General features: G+C 43.2%; 1 long non-coding RNA gene across 10 annotated transcripts in view; it reads left to right on the top strand.

The window, feature by feature from the left end:
• Window positions 1–14,951, top strand: part of LOC308478508 — a 72,166-nt gene that overhangs the window by 34,126 nt on the left and 23,089 nt on the right. For 7 of the 10 annotated variants that reach the window (XR_013987082.1, XR_013987083.1, XR_013987084.1 and 4 more), the window contains one exon: window positions 4,458–4,544. The exons of 1 other annotated variant lie outside the window; for it this stretch is intronic. This is a non-coding gene — a long non-coding RNA (uncharacterized lncRNA). Of the gene's footprint in view, window positions 1–4,457; window positions 4,545–5,769; window positions 5,860–5,912; window positions 5,992–14,951 lie in introns of those variants that run through there. 2 more of the 10 variants (XR_013987090.1, XR_013987091.1) reach the window with 2 other exon arrangements.

Raw genomic sequence — 14,951 nt, 5'->3', positions numbered from 1 at the left:
TCTTGATACATTTCAACACTAATGCAAGTGCATATAAAAACCCACCCATGGGCACTAAGGTGCCAAGTAGTCTACAGTTTGATGAGGCTTATTTTGGAGACTTATTTTTTTGATAGAACAGATGGCAGGACCATTTTTGTTCTTCTAGCACAGGGGGAAGGAACCTGGTGGTGGTCACCATGTCAATGGTGCAAATCCTACCATTCCTGACCATTAACCACACAGACTGGGACTGATTGGAGTTGGAGTCCAAGAACTTCTAGAAGTTCACAATTTCCCCACCCCAGTCCTAGAATATCTTTAACCAAAAGAACAAATGCCTTCGTGATCTTAAAACTAATGTAAAACAGGGCATTGACTACAGCAGAAGAGCAAATGGAGGGGACTTTCAGCAGTGTGAATTGGGGATTTGCAGAGCTTGAGCAGTGCTCCTTGGTACGAGAATTGGGGTGTTATAAGCATGCCTTTGTTAGCACCTGTGAAATGTTGGAGATCTACAGAGGTAATGTGAAAAAGGAACTTTTATCCCTTCCTAGATCTGTGCAGAGGGAATGGTCATATGCAGCACAATCCTATGCATATCTACTCAGAGGTAAGCCCCACTGATTTCAGCGGGGCTTACTCCCTTGCAAATAGGTTCAGGATAGTAACAGCAATAGCAATTTGACTTTAGTAAAATGTAGTTTTATATGACCAGTATTGAACCTACACCAAGAAAGGAATCCTGCAGCTGAATCACTGCTTGTAATGTAAAAACCTTCTATAAAAAACACTCATGAAAATGACTTTATGAAACAGACTTTGGTGTCTATTTTAACATTACGGATAAAGTTCTGCTTTTATATTTGAGTCATCTTGTCTGTTTGTGCATGCTGTCCTTCCATTAAGCATGAGCCAAAATGCAAATTTTTGCAGAGTATGCCAAGTGAGGTGCATAGGATAAGCCAAGTCTGTGCCATGTTCTGAATCTCTTCCCACCTGGGGTATTTATGGTGGTTGCCCTGTCAGTCAGCCCTTGGGTTTCCAGATGCTGCTTTTGAATGCCTGGTTGGCTTCTAATAAAAATTTCTCATCCACAATTTAATTGAGAACGAGGTAGATGACTTGGCATGTATAACTAAGAACTGAGTAGGCAAGAATCTATGCCAACTGTGTCCACCTGCATACTCCATTCAGCAGTAGCTGAGGTCCATCTCCTTCTCTAGGCTCCCTGTTTATCTGAGTGCTAATCTTGCATTGTGCCAGTGGGACAGACTGGAATGTGGTTGGTGTCCCAGTGCCCAGCAGTCCCCCTATGTGAGGTGACCATGGGACTGCTTCAATGTGCTATCAGCCCAACATGTGAACACCTGTAGCAGGGCTGGATTTGGTTTTTGTGGCTGGGCAGAGAGAAGGTGGTGGGTTTCACGGTTTCTTCTGTCATATTCACCACCTGGTGAGCTTTTGATTAACAGCCCCGCCCCCTGTTAAGACGGCAACTCCTGAAGGCTAAAAAAATCTAGGTGGCTTCCAGGTGGATTTGCATTGTGCTGGTTTCCAGCAGATATGATTGGCTCTTCTATTAAAGATCTGGTTGATGTGCAGAATGTAAAGATGGCCTTGGCAATTGAAATAATCGCTCTTGAACACTTTCTTCCACGTAGCACCCTTCCTCCTTCACTTGTGTTCTCTCTCTCTCTCTCTCTCTCTCTCTCTCTCTCTCTCTCTCTCTCTCTTTCTCTCTCTCTCTCTGTCACTCACTCTCTCTCACACACACGGCTCTACCTGCTTGGGGAGGGAAGAACCCCCTATGAATTGTGATCACAAAGAAAAATGTAAGGAAAAGTGGAGGAATACCAGAAGATTTTGGGTGAGTGGGAAGAGACAAGGAGGAGAAGAAAAGAAGGGAGAAAGCAAAATGAAGAAATAATGGAGGAGTGGGGGGAAAGACAGATATGAGAGACAGGAGGAAACTAAAGAGGTAAACAGGCAGAAAAGAAGAGAAAATGGAAAAGAGTCATAAGGTTTACACTGGGTACCTAAATCATCAAAAACAAAACTGAGCAACTGTTTCCTGCAATGTTCCGAATGATAGCCCGGGATTCCAGTGACTCAGTATAGCACTGCAAGTAAGGGCAGTGTGTGAGAATACAGGGTACAATCCAGAGCCCAGTTAAACACATGTCAAGTCCTGCTTTCAGAAGTACCCGGCAATATGTTGGATTGTGTACTGATTCAGATTTCAAAAGTTAAATTCAAAAACGTTTTGAAATAAATCTATGATCTAAGAGGGGGAAAAAACCATTCAGACATGATCATTCAGTAAGATCATACTATTAAGTTTTTGATTTTTAATTTAATCAGTTCAAAATAAAAGACCTTTGGGTGTAAGATGGTATCTAAGGCATTTTGTGTTCTTTCCCCCTCCCGCTCCTTTACCAAATAGCTTCTTATTTTGCTTTCAAACTCTTTCATGCTTTTACAGCAGAAATGATAATGATGTGTGCTGCAGTTAATGTAGTTCTTCTGAAGCTGTCAGAAGAAAGCTATACTGTGAAGAATGCCTGGGGCAGATGGGTTATGACACACTTTGGAAGTGAGCTTAACAGCAACACCAAAAGGAGAAAAAGAAAAGGCAGGGAAAAAAACGACCCTGATTAGGTTCAAATTAAACACATCCACATTCTGCCATCTTCCTGTTTGTCAAAATGAATTAGATTCTTGGCTATTTAACCTGTACACAGCGAGTAACGTCTTTAAAGGTCTGATTCATTATGCGCTAGAACACACACACCCTTGGCACCAATGTAATTGGCTGACTCTATTTTATAAACAGCGACAGGCGTGTAAAAATATTAATTCTCATAGCTTGTTCTGGGCAAGGCTGTTTACAAGCTGTCTTATTAAAAACTTTTTTCAAAAAATAAAAAACTCCCGCAGTTCTTTGACTTTCCATCTTGCTGAAGTTTTCTAAAGTTGTAAATAAGGCCGCTCATAATCCTCAGTGTTTCCTTATTGGCATTGGAAGACGGGCAGCGCAGATATTTTGATCTTCCTTGTGGTTTCTGACAAGTATAATAAAATCACAGAACTGTAGAGCTGGAAGGGAACCAAAGGGTAATCTACTCCGACCCCTTGCAATACCCAAGATAATGTCATGGGTAGGGAACTTGACGCCTGAGAATTGAAAGTGGCTCTCCAGAGCTCTCTGTCTGGCCCTCAGAACCCTCCTTAGCCCATGCTCCCACCTCAGTGGGCCTGCTCCATGCTCTCCTAGAATTCTGTTGTCTGGATGAAATGATTCATGATAATGCCTCTTGTTTGTCTGTATAGGGGATGGCAAGAAGGGTACATTGCGTTTGCGGACATTTGCCTTATTGGAAGGTAGCTCACTGTACCATAGTAAGAGCCACATTGATTTTCTTACTTTTACCTCAGGCCCCAACAACCCCAGACACACAGCCCCCTGAAGGCTACCTGAGAAACTGCAGCCCCTTGGCTAAAAAGGGTTCCCCACACCTGCATTACATGGTACAGTGGGAGAAATCACACTGTCAAAAAGAGTGGTGTAAATCAACCACTGTTTAAAAGGCTTCTTTTGTCAGGCTTGGGCCAGCTCAGCTGGCAATAGCTGCCCTCCTGAACAGAGTTTGGAACAGAAGTAACTTCAATAATTTAAGCCAACTTTCTACAGTTAGGATTGCTCAGTAAGCAATGCACATTGTATTTATTAGTCCCCACAATCACACATACTAGACTGGCTTTTCATCTCTCCATTTTCTTCCGCTTTCATACCACTGTCTTCAAGAGAATCACAGGGAGACTCCACAAGAAGCCAAATGACAGTGAAACAAATGATGCAACGAGAACAAAGGAAACAAAATGTTACCAAGGCTTATATCTGAATTGGACAGTGAGTTTCTTCTTCTTCTTCTTCTTCTTCTTCTTCTTCTTCTTCTTCTTCTTCTTCTTCTTCTTCTTCTTCCTCTTCTTCTTCCTCTTCTTCTTCTTCTTCTTCTTCTTCTTCTTCTTCTTCTTCTTCTTCTTCTTCTTCTTCAAATTTATATACCACCCTATACCTGGAGGTCTCAGGGCTATTTACAGAAAAGATCAGGGTGGTTTACAGAAAAGAATTAGAAAGGGAAGACTGTTCTCTAAACATGTTGCAAAACAAATGAAAGATCTGTTCCTAATGGGTGTTGTCCAGACTTGTGGAAGAGGCTGTTGCTAGGAGCTGAGGAGTGCAGAACACTCACACAGAAGAAATAAACGATAAGATCCTTCTTATTAGCTTGCTGAGTGAGCGAGTTAACTACTAGTTGTTTAGTTCAAGAACACTTTATTGGTACTTCCAAGATTCTTCACTTGTGGACAGGACCTACCAACTTGAGTGAGGCTTCCACTCCAAACTTCTTCCACCTACCAGCTGTGCCTGCTTTATTTACAACATACCCATCTGTTTTTGGCATTGCTTGCAGGTTCCTGCTGTATCCATTGCTAAAGCCTGTCCTCCAGATGTATCCATGTGCCTGTCAGTCTTTTCAAGCAGATACAAGCATTAACAGGTTTGTTGTGATATTACAAAAATGCTGTAAAGCATACATACCCTATGAATATGACATAAAAATCTCCATTATGCAGTCCTCAAAGCTCTCTTTTACAGTACAAAGTGCATGGCAGGATTTTTTAAAAATCTAAACATTAATTATTATTATTTTTTTAAAAAATGTCAGTTTTGCAATTTAATTGACAGTGATTTAATATTGATTAGAGATCTGTAAGCTATATTACACATGCATAATGAAATGATGGCAGTCTTAGAATGGATTACTCCATTGTGCATGTGCGTGTTTTTAATGCTGTTGCCAGGATCCCAAGACGATTAAACTAATTCTAGGAGCCCAAAGGTTCTCAGATATAGACAATCTCTCAGAATGGAAAGATGGTTTGTCTTTGGAAACTATTCTTGATGTCCTTAACCTCTCAGAAAACTATCCTCCCATCAGAAAATGACATCAGTCCCCTGAAAATGTCGCACTTCCATTCTCAGACTCCAAGTTGAAAGTCAAAGGTGCCTAAAGGAAACAGAGGCCCTTTAAGGCGGAGGCCTCATTCATTGCAGGAATGGAGCTAACTGTCTAAGCTAAGGGAAACCAATGTGGTGTAGTGGTTAGAATGTTGGACTATGATCTGGGAGATGTGGGCTCGAATTTCCACTCAGCCATAAAGCTCACTGGGTGACCTTGAGCTGGTTACTGTCTCTCAGCCTAACCTACTTCACAGGGTTGTTGTGAGGACAAAACAGGAAGTGGAGAACCTTGTGCTTCTTGGAGGAAAAGATGGTTTATAAGTGTAATAAATATGGCTACTACAACATTCACTACTACTGGTAATAGTCAAGAGTTTGGTATTTGTTGGAGTAACATTCAAGTTAAGCTTGCCTGACTGGCAGTCCCACTAGGTGCTCTCCATGGTACAGTGGTACCTTGGGTTACAGATGCTTCAGGTTACAGACGCTTCAGGTTACGGACTCCGCTAACCCAGAAATAGTACCTCAGGTTAAGAACTTTGCTTCAGAAAGAGAACAGAAATCACACGGCAGCAGCAGGAGGCCCCATTAGCTAAAGTGGTACCTCAGGTTAAGAACAGTTTCAGGTTAAGAACGGACCTCCGGAACAAATTAAGTTCTTAACCAGAGGTACCCCTTTACGGCCACCTGTCTTATTTCTGCTGATCTGAGACTTGACCTGTCCTTTGCCTGGCTATATATCTGGAACCTTCTGCTTGCAGCTGACCTGAGACCTGACCTTTTGCTACATCAGACCATGCATATTGGATCGGCTCCTGTTCATTGTCCTGTTTTTCTGCAATCTGACCTGGCCTGTTCTCACAAGACTGTGAATGTGGACTTGATTGGGAATTTCCTTCCCTAGAACTAGGGTTCAGCTCTGCTACTTGTGCTAGACCCCTATTGCCAGGAGACACTGCTGCCTGAAACAGAACTCCTTGTGGACACGGGGTAATTCCAAGAGGTCTCCAACACCCACATGACACAGAGGTGCGTCTTAGACTCCGATGTTAAAACATGGCACGGTTTTTCTGCACTGATCTCTGTGTTGACCTCAAGCCCCTGTGACAAAGCAGTAGGTGTACTGACTACAAACTGTGTCATTGCTTATGAATTAAGATATGTGTATCATGGGAATTAAATTAGGATGGTGGGATGCAAAGGAAGTCAGGACTCCTGAACCTTTAAGAGTTGTGCAGAAGAGGAAAGTCTTTTACAACTGCCCAGCCTAATGAAATCAATGAAGAGCAGCATGGGATGCTGGTGAGAGATTAATAAAGCCAATTAATAAAACTCTAAGGACTTGGACTTCCAAGAGTGGCTGCTGGTAACCTAGATTAATATTGTTTTGCAATATTGAATAATACAGAGATGACTCAGCCTTCTTCTTGCCAAGGTAACTAGAACACAGGACAAGTAGCTGTTATTTTGGTTAACGGGTTTCACAAAAATAAATTGCAGGCCTTCAGGGTGTAATCTGAAGTCTAAGATGATGATGAGCACTGGAAAAAAAGAGAACTCTTCAGGGTCAGAGCTGACAATTTAGTCTTATCTGGATGTAACTTATCATTCAGGCATGTGCATCAGAAAAGCAGTGATAAGAGGAATGCGATATACTACACTGGCTGACTGATTCAGCCAAGGGTTGTTGGAATTCTGTTGACAGTTGGGGATATTAATACATATCCATCATCCTACAGTAGCAAAGCAAGACTGCAGTTGCCAGTATTTGCACATCAACATATAAACTGGATAGAAGTACTGATTTGAACTGTGGTTCTCCTGCCAATTTCACAGACATAGCATGACAAAGGACACATTGAAAGATAGATTACCAGAGAAAGTATTGTAACGCTGTTAGGACCCCAGAGACTGCTGAGCTTTGACAGACCACCTACCTAGTAATGGGATCTAGATGGGCAGCAGGTGACATTCTACCTATTCCTGGGTATGGGATTTCCAGGGGGTTAAATGGAAAGCTAAGTGAGTCTTGTAAGCAATCCTGAATGTCACTAGATGAGGAGGAAGATATATGCTGATTGCTTCCTTGCAAGTTTACAGGGCCCCATTCTTACTATTATTTTGCCCAAATGTTGGAGGTGAATTGTGGGGTGGTAAGGTCCCATATGAACTCGAAATTATTTCAAATGAATCATTCTGGGATCCCCTATGGCTAACCCCCCCCCCCAGGACACAGTAGCTGCACACAAATAGGTCACTTTTTCCTGGCATAAAGCCCATTTTAAAAAATGCTGGTAGACTGCTGCGCCTCTATTTGCAGGAGCAACAAGGAAAGCACAATTTTCTTAAGAGCTCCGGGGTATTATGGACTACTCTTCTAAGTACAACCTGTGCCCTCTCTTGAGGCAAGTTGCTAAAAATGAAAAGTAAAAAGAAGACACTTTTTTGGGGGAGAAACCTTTAAGTCAAGCTTGGTAGACATTTCAAAGAGGATGTGACTGTTAGCAGCTTTTAATTGGTTTTCTACCTGGTCCCACAAAAATAGGCCTTAATAAAATCGCAGTAACCAATATTAATAATATTAAGTGTCAGGCATGGATGAAATGGTAACGCTTTTTCTCAGCTCCATCTCTTTAGGCTGCTGGCAATGGTGGAAAGGGGCAGCAGGGGTTCCACGTTTGATCTCCCAGAATACAAAGCACTCCCCCACTTCCCTGCATGTAGAAAACCAGCCCGTCAAGTCAAATTTTAGATTGCACTTTCCTCTATGACCAACAAACAGTTCTGTATATACAGGGGGTTTAAGGTAGGGAACATTCCGATATATGACATCCAATTTGAAGCCTGTACAGTCCCAGAAAAGTTTTATCATTTGATTCTGTTTATTCTATTGAATATAAAACTGGCCCCTTAGCAAGTTGACTAATTGAATACTGAGGCTCTTAGAACTGAGGCTATGCTTTCCACATTTTTTGGATGGGACTTATGCAAAAACTTGTTTGGAGTGATGCCTTTACTTTTGTGGTGCAGGAGCAAATGTTGCCTCATTCCTAGATTCCTCCATTTATTCTGAACCAAGCTGTTGGCATCAATTTTGGACAAGAGATTCATATTCCTGCTCGATCATGAACCTACCTAGCTGATCTGATTGTGTCTTAGAGTAAGGTTACCAGATTTTTTGAAAGAATCCAGGGACAGTTATTTTTAAAAAGTTGTTTTTTTTAAAAAAAGAAGTAATATCTTCTTTTCTGTGGTCTCTGTCGCGCCACCTTCCTCTAGGCTCTGGCCTGCTCTCTTGGAGCGCTAGCCGCTGTGGAGTAGGGTCGGGTCGGGTCTGGGCTCAGCCATGTGTCCTTGCCCTTCTGGTGCTCTCCTACCTCTCATCCTTAGCAGCCGCAGCGGCATGGCAAGGTCAGGGCTCCCCTCTTTTTTCTCCTTCCTTTTTCTTTCTCTTCCTTCTCCTTCTCCTCTCCTCCTTCTCCCTGCGTCAGCTCCGGGGTTTTCCTGGCCCCGGCGTGCCACTGGGCAGTCAGCTGGGTGGTCAGGTGCTCTTGCTCCCGGCTCGATTTGGGTCGTGTGTGTGTGTCAGCGGTTCCCCCAGTTGATGTGACTGGCATCCCCAGTTCCCCCTTGGCAGTGGCGGTGGCAGTGGCAGTCTCAGCAGTCCAGAGCCAGCCTGGTAGCGCAGTTGGCACTGGCTGTCTTCAGGAGCTGCTGCTGTGGCGCCCGCCATTTTGCCTTGCCAGAAGTCCCCATATGATGTGTCTTGTGCTGTTGAACCAATCATGCAACATTCATTCCGTACTAATAAATCTACAACACTTAAAATATAAATCCGGGGACATTAAATGAAATCCGGGGACATTAAATGAAATCCGGGGACATTAAATGAAATCTGGGGACATTCCAGGGATGGATTTTGTCCGGGGACAGATTTGTAAATCTGGGGACTGTCCCTGGGAAACGGGGATGTCTGGTAACCATATCTTAGAGTGTCTGGGTAAATGCCTCTAGGAATCTAACACACAGGACATATATTTTAGGACAAGTCTCACTGATCGAGGAAGGTAGGTGGAAGGTGACTTACATGTGCTTAGCTTTGCTTGGATCATGCACACCCTAATGTAGATTCCCTAGAGTCACCTAAAAAAGCCTGTTATCGGAAGCCACGTGCAAAGACGTCTGAGCAATGGAGCTTTCCCCACTCTCCATGCATGGAGACAAAGCATGGAGCCCCTTCAAAACTGGCTCAGGGTGGTAGCAGAAGAAACCCCAGAACAGTACATGGGGAGACCGAAGGTGAGATTGTTGCATCTGGCAAGTTGATATTGTTGAGCAGATGGAACATTTGTAACAGGGTGATGTTGAATTCCACCCCTTGTAGACTGTGCATTGGTAGTAATGCAAGCAAATTCCTGTATTCTGCTCTGTGACATTTTCTGCAAAATCAGTAAAATATTTCAGGTTTTTTTCTTCTTCTGGAGTGATTCTTTTTTGTCATGTAACATGTTTTGCCATGTAGGGCACCTAGTCATTCCACTTGCAAGTGAAATTAATTTCATTCTGACAAGCATTTGCTGTCTAGGCAGAAGTATTTGTCTTATGTGATGTTACATGTTGAGGACTTAGCAAAGAGACTCTCATCTGCAGGTATATTAAAGAATCCCAGTTTCAGCGATGTAACCTCTTATTATCATTTGCATACCCATGCATTATCAAATTCTTCTGAAACACAAATTCAGGTCCAAACCAGAGCACACAAACAGGTCAAACCTACACACAAGCAGCACATTTCCAAGGCCCCCTCCTGTTTGGAATATGTAATAATTTGCTTTGCAAAGCAATATTGTTTGTAATTTTAAAATTGACTCAACCTTCAATTGAACTTTCATTGTTGCAGAATTAGGGGTTCCTTTGGTACAAAGCTGGAACAAGTCTATGAAAAAAGGGCTCATGTGAAATATGAGGGGCAGGTTTTGATTGCTAGTTTTTCATGGATACAGATGCAAAATCTTTATTGCTTGTGAATCTGTATCATTGACTATATAGCAATGGCAACTTGCATATTTCCTGCATCTTGACTTCTTCAGCCTAAGCAAGTTGTATGGTGCCTGTGTTGGTAATTCTACGTTGGGAAATACCAATCGGTGTAGCTGTCTTTTTGTGTTTTTTTGGCTTCTTACCACTGTAAAGATTTATTTAAATAGTTGCCAGTAGAGCGTCCAGATGCAAAAGTAGGACAGGACACCTGCACCTTTGTTTGGAAGAGATTTCAGCAGCTATAGTTTGCATGACAAGCTATTAAAGCCCAATCCGTTTTTTGCTTCTGGCTACCATAGGTATCAGCCTTGTGATTTTATAAAATAAACTGCATCAAGACTGCTGTAGATTGTAGATTTTCCTTAGGTGGAAAAGGCCCTAGCGAAAGCTGGATGATACATTAACATTCACCCAAATTTCTCTGTGACCTAAGAGGAGTTAAGGGGGAAGAGGTCAGCAAGTCTGCCTTTATTCCACAGCATGCAATGGCTTGACTTTGTCCTTTCCTTCCACACCTTTATTTGAAGTTGCTCTGTGAACACACAAGCATGCCAGAAGTCAAAGTTAGACCCCCTTCTAATGAGAGCCAGCGAAGACAAGGTGCATTTGTGCATCTCCAGCTGAAAAGCGTGCCTTTGAGGATTGTGCTTTCCTAATCTCGGATCTGATTTCAAATTGGCTGACCTGCCAAAAGGCCCTTTAAACCCTTGGATCCTGCTTCGAAGCTGCCATCGCCACCACTGCTGTCGAAGGGAAGAAAAGATAAATAAGAAACTCGTCTAGATCTAACCGTGTCATTTTTGCAACAGCTGCTGTATAGCTGGCTGTGTTATGACTGATGTGCCGCAGGCATCCAGTTGTGCAGAAAGGAGACTCTTCCCTCTTCAAATACATGCACACCTGCTTTGTGCTTTGCCTGTCTTTGGTGAGGCATTGCTTGAACTGAAGCACACACTACATTCTTAAGGAAACATGTGCACTTTGAAAGCTTCAGTAGCTTTGTCTGCCAGCTGTACAAGTGGCTACCACACACATCGCTTCCTGGAGCATGGCAACGACTGCATCTCTATAAATATTAACGTAAGAATTATGAAGTTTCAAGACTACACAACAAGGGGTGCAAAATTCTGGGGGTTGAGTGATTTTGCCCCCCCTGAATATTTTGGGGGTGGGGGCTAGCCTCCCCCCCAATGTCCAAAAAGCATGGAGGCAAAGCATGGTGCCGAGCTTAGCATGGCTCTAGTGACCTCGTCCTTCTTCTCTCTCTGACATGGAAGAGGCGGAGGCAGAGGCGCCGGCCATTGAAGTTGCATGGCCGCCACATTCAGCTCCACCCCCGGCTCTTCCTGATGTCCTGAGATCACGTGTGTGACGTTGTCGTCCCCCCCATCACTCTCAAGTTGCCACCACTGTACACAACAGACTGTTAGGGGATGCAGTCTCTTGTGTTTTGTTATCTTAGATGGCATTCTTTTACCCAATTAGCTGGGAATAAGGCCCCATCTTAAAAAGAAGAGACATCACCTTGCCAACGAAGGTCTGTATAGTTAAAGCTATGGTTTTCCCAGTAGTGATGTATGGAAATGAGAGCAGGACCATAAAGGAGGCTGATCGCCGAAGAATTGATGCTTTCAAATTATGGTGCTGGAGGAGACTCAAGAGTCCCATGGACTGCAAGAAGATCAAACCTATCCATTCTTAAGGAAATCAGCCCTTAGTGCTCACTGGAAGGACAGATCCTGAAGCTGATGCTCCAATACTTTGGCCACCTCATGAGAAGAGAAGACTCCCTGGAAAAGACCCTGATGTTGGGAAAGATGGAGGGCACAAGGAGCAGGGAACGACAGAGGACGAGATGGTTGGATAGTGTTCTTGAAGCTATCAGCATGAGTTTGACCAAACTGCGGGAGGCAGTGGAAGACAGGCGTGCCTGGCGTGCTCTGGTCCATGGGGTCACGAAGAGTCGGACACGACTAAACGACTAAACAACAACAAGGCCCCACTGAACTCAATGGGATTTCCTTCTGGGAAGATAAGTATAAGAATGCACCGTTAGAAGCACTGCTTTCTTCAGCATGGAAAGAACAACTATGATTCCCCACACAACCACAATAAAATCTTTTAGTTGGCCTGACTTGGATGGTCTTCTCACTTGGGAGAGGCTATGAATGGTGGTTGTCTGCCTGTCATTCCTCCAGCCCTGCATTTTTTCTTAGATCATTGGGAGATAATAGCCCACCATTTGCAAAGCAGGGGACATTTAGATGTTTGGGTCTACAACGTCTTGACCTTGGGCCATGCCTTCCGGGGCTGATGTGTGCAATAACACCTGAAAGGCATCAAGTTGTGAAAGGTTGGAACAACTGAATTCAGGCATTCTGAAATTGTATCCATGGAAAACGATGTGTTGATTGGGAAGGTTTGAAGGGAGCTTGTAAGTGCATTTGGCCTACAGTTTTCCCTGTGGTTGAGAACCCTGTGCAATCGGAAGGAGGGATGTATTAACATTTAGGTTTACACACCTACAACCCCACTTCAGACCCTCCTGTTCAACGTGGGAAGGCCAGTGGAGGCGGCAGCAGCATGTGACCCTGCAACACCTCCATAGCAGAATCTCTGAGTAGGGCTAGGAATTAAAGGCTGGGAGACAGAAGTGTGTGCCGAAGTCTCAACAAGCACCCTGTTGGTCTCTTGCCCCTAGGAATGGGGGAGAATTTTGATTCATTTTGCATTTTTTTGAAACAACACAAAAGCGAAACACAGGTGCCTTTGAAAAGCCACACTTTTCTGAATTTCACAGTGCGGTCCTCTGGCCAAGAAATGTACACCAATGGGCATCTGCTGGAATGAAATGTGGACATATATGCCTGTACTAGTGAAAGTAAAACACAGAAATGCATTATTTTTAATGTTTATGATTGGAAGTTGTTTTAAACTTCTTTTAATATGGTGTTTTAATGCATTAACCCACCTTGGGTCCGGAGGGCGAAAGGTGGTCAATAAATAAATTAAAAAGTGCGTGCTAACATGTGTGCATTAGGAGAAATTTGCATGAAAATATTGATGAAATTTTATGAGGACTTTTGTTTACAATTGCAAACTGGTGTGGAGAGCTGAACTTAAAGACTGGGAAAAGCAAGAAATCGAGAGATCTGAAATTGATGAATTCACCTATGGTTGCTCCGTGCTGGCTAAGAGTCCAGGGGTTAGAGTCCATTCTGGATTAGCTTGGGAGAATGAGGAGAAGATGCTCTAGTATCCCTTCACCCTCCCCTGCTGATAAAGTTACACACTTCATGCGAAGTAGATCCATGGATCTGAATTACAGTGGTGCCCCGCAAGACAAATGCCTCGCAAGACGAAAAACTCGCTAGACGAAAGGATTTTGCGTTTTTTGAGCTGCTTCGCAAGACAAATTTCCCTATGGGCTTGCTTCACAAGACGAAAAACGAAAACGTCTTGCAAGTTTGTTTCCTTTTTCTTAACACCGTTAATACAGTTGCGACTTGACTTCGAGGAGCAACTCATAGAACGCGGTGTGGTAGCCTTTTTTGAGGTTTTTAAAGACTTTGGTGATTTTTGAAGCTTTTCCAAAACTTCTTTTGCAGCCATTTGGTAAGTTAAACTTTTAAAACTTTTTTGGGGGTTTTTGGATTTCAGGTTGGGGTGTTTGGAATTCAAGGACTTGGTGTTGGGGAGGGGTTTGCAAGAATCTGGAAGCTTGTGTGGTTTTTTTCTGCATTTTTATGATTTTCTGTGACCATTGGGCCACTCTGCTGTTTTTTTTTAAAATTTCTGGATTTGAATTTCTGTGTGGTGGGTGGCTGGGGGAACAGTTGAGGAGGGGGTTCTTCAGCAAGAAGCAAAGAGTGGAAGAGGAACCTTCTTCGAGTTGTCCCCCAGAGTCTTAGAAAATGTACTGTACACTTTGTTAATTTTTAAATGTTTTTCTGTCATGTTTAGAAACTTAATTTATTGTTCCTTCAATGTTTGAAATGCTCTTTACAGTATGTGTGACTTTAAAGAGCACTTAATAAACTCTTGTTGTACCAAATTTGGCTTTGTTTGGACTTTTTTTGACCATAGGAACGCATTAATTGAATTTCAATGCATTCCTATGGGATTTCGTGCTTCGCAAGATGAAAAATTCGCTAGACGAAAAAACTCGCGGAACAAATTAATTTCGTCTTGCGAGGCACCACTGTAATAAGAGCTGCTTCTAGGGCTGACGGCGAGCACTGGAGCCCAAAGTGTACAGTCTGCTTGGCAAGCGTACACGGAGAGTGTAAATGATTTTTTAAGACATTCTGGATGGCTGCAGCTGACAGACCAGACAAACTGCTTCGGGACATGACATCCGTCTGCTGCACAATTGCCTGGGGAGGGGAAACAGAGTTGCAACAGCACTGAAGGAGAGTTGCAGACTGGGAAATCCTAAAATCAAATTGGAAGTCAGCCTGGGGATGCTCTTATATAGAGCCAATATTGCCCAAAGGCATCCAGAGTCCCTATAGAACAAATTACAGCAAGAAGCAGAAGATTCATCATTGTTGTTTGGGAGGCCAAAGAATGGATCATATCTTGGGGCTGATCCTATGATTAATTCATGCGCTGGTGGCAGTTATCGTATTGTTGCATGCCACCCCAATCTCTGAGCAAGGTGAGGTTCCAAGCACTTACCTTATTCGGTTTCCTTAGAATGAGGGACTGTGGTGACTTTAGGATATATATTTATTTACAACCTTGCAGCATTAACACTCCCAGAAGGTCTTTCTTCTCCCATAGCCACAGACTAGCATACCAGCAGAAATCAAGCACGTCTCTCCCTCACTGGCTTCAGCCTGCTGCCTCTTTCTAGCTGCTTCGTTCCCACACACAACTCTACTCTGGCTTTTGTCCTTTT

This window comes from Podarcis pityusensis (genome assembly GCF_964106645.2).
Source record: "Podarcis pityusensis genome assembly, chromosome: 5".
In the NCBI taxonomy this organism is placed as follows: Eukaryota; Metazoa; Chordata; class Lepidosauria; order Squamata; family Lacertidae; genus Podarcis; species Podarcis pityusensis.
The sequence above is the reverse complement of the archived record's forward strand: the minus strand, read 5'-3'. Positions and strand labels throughout refer to the sequence as shown.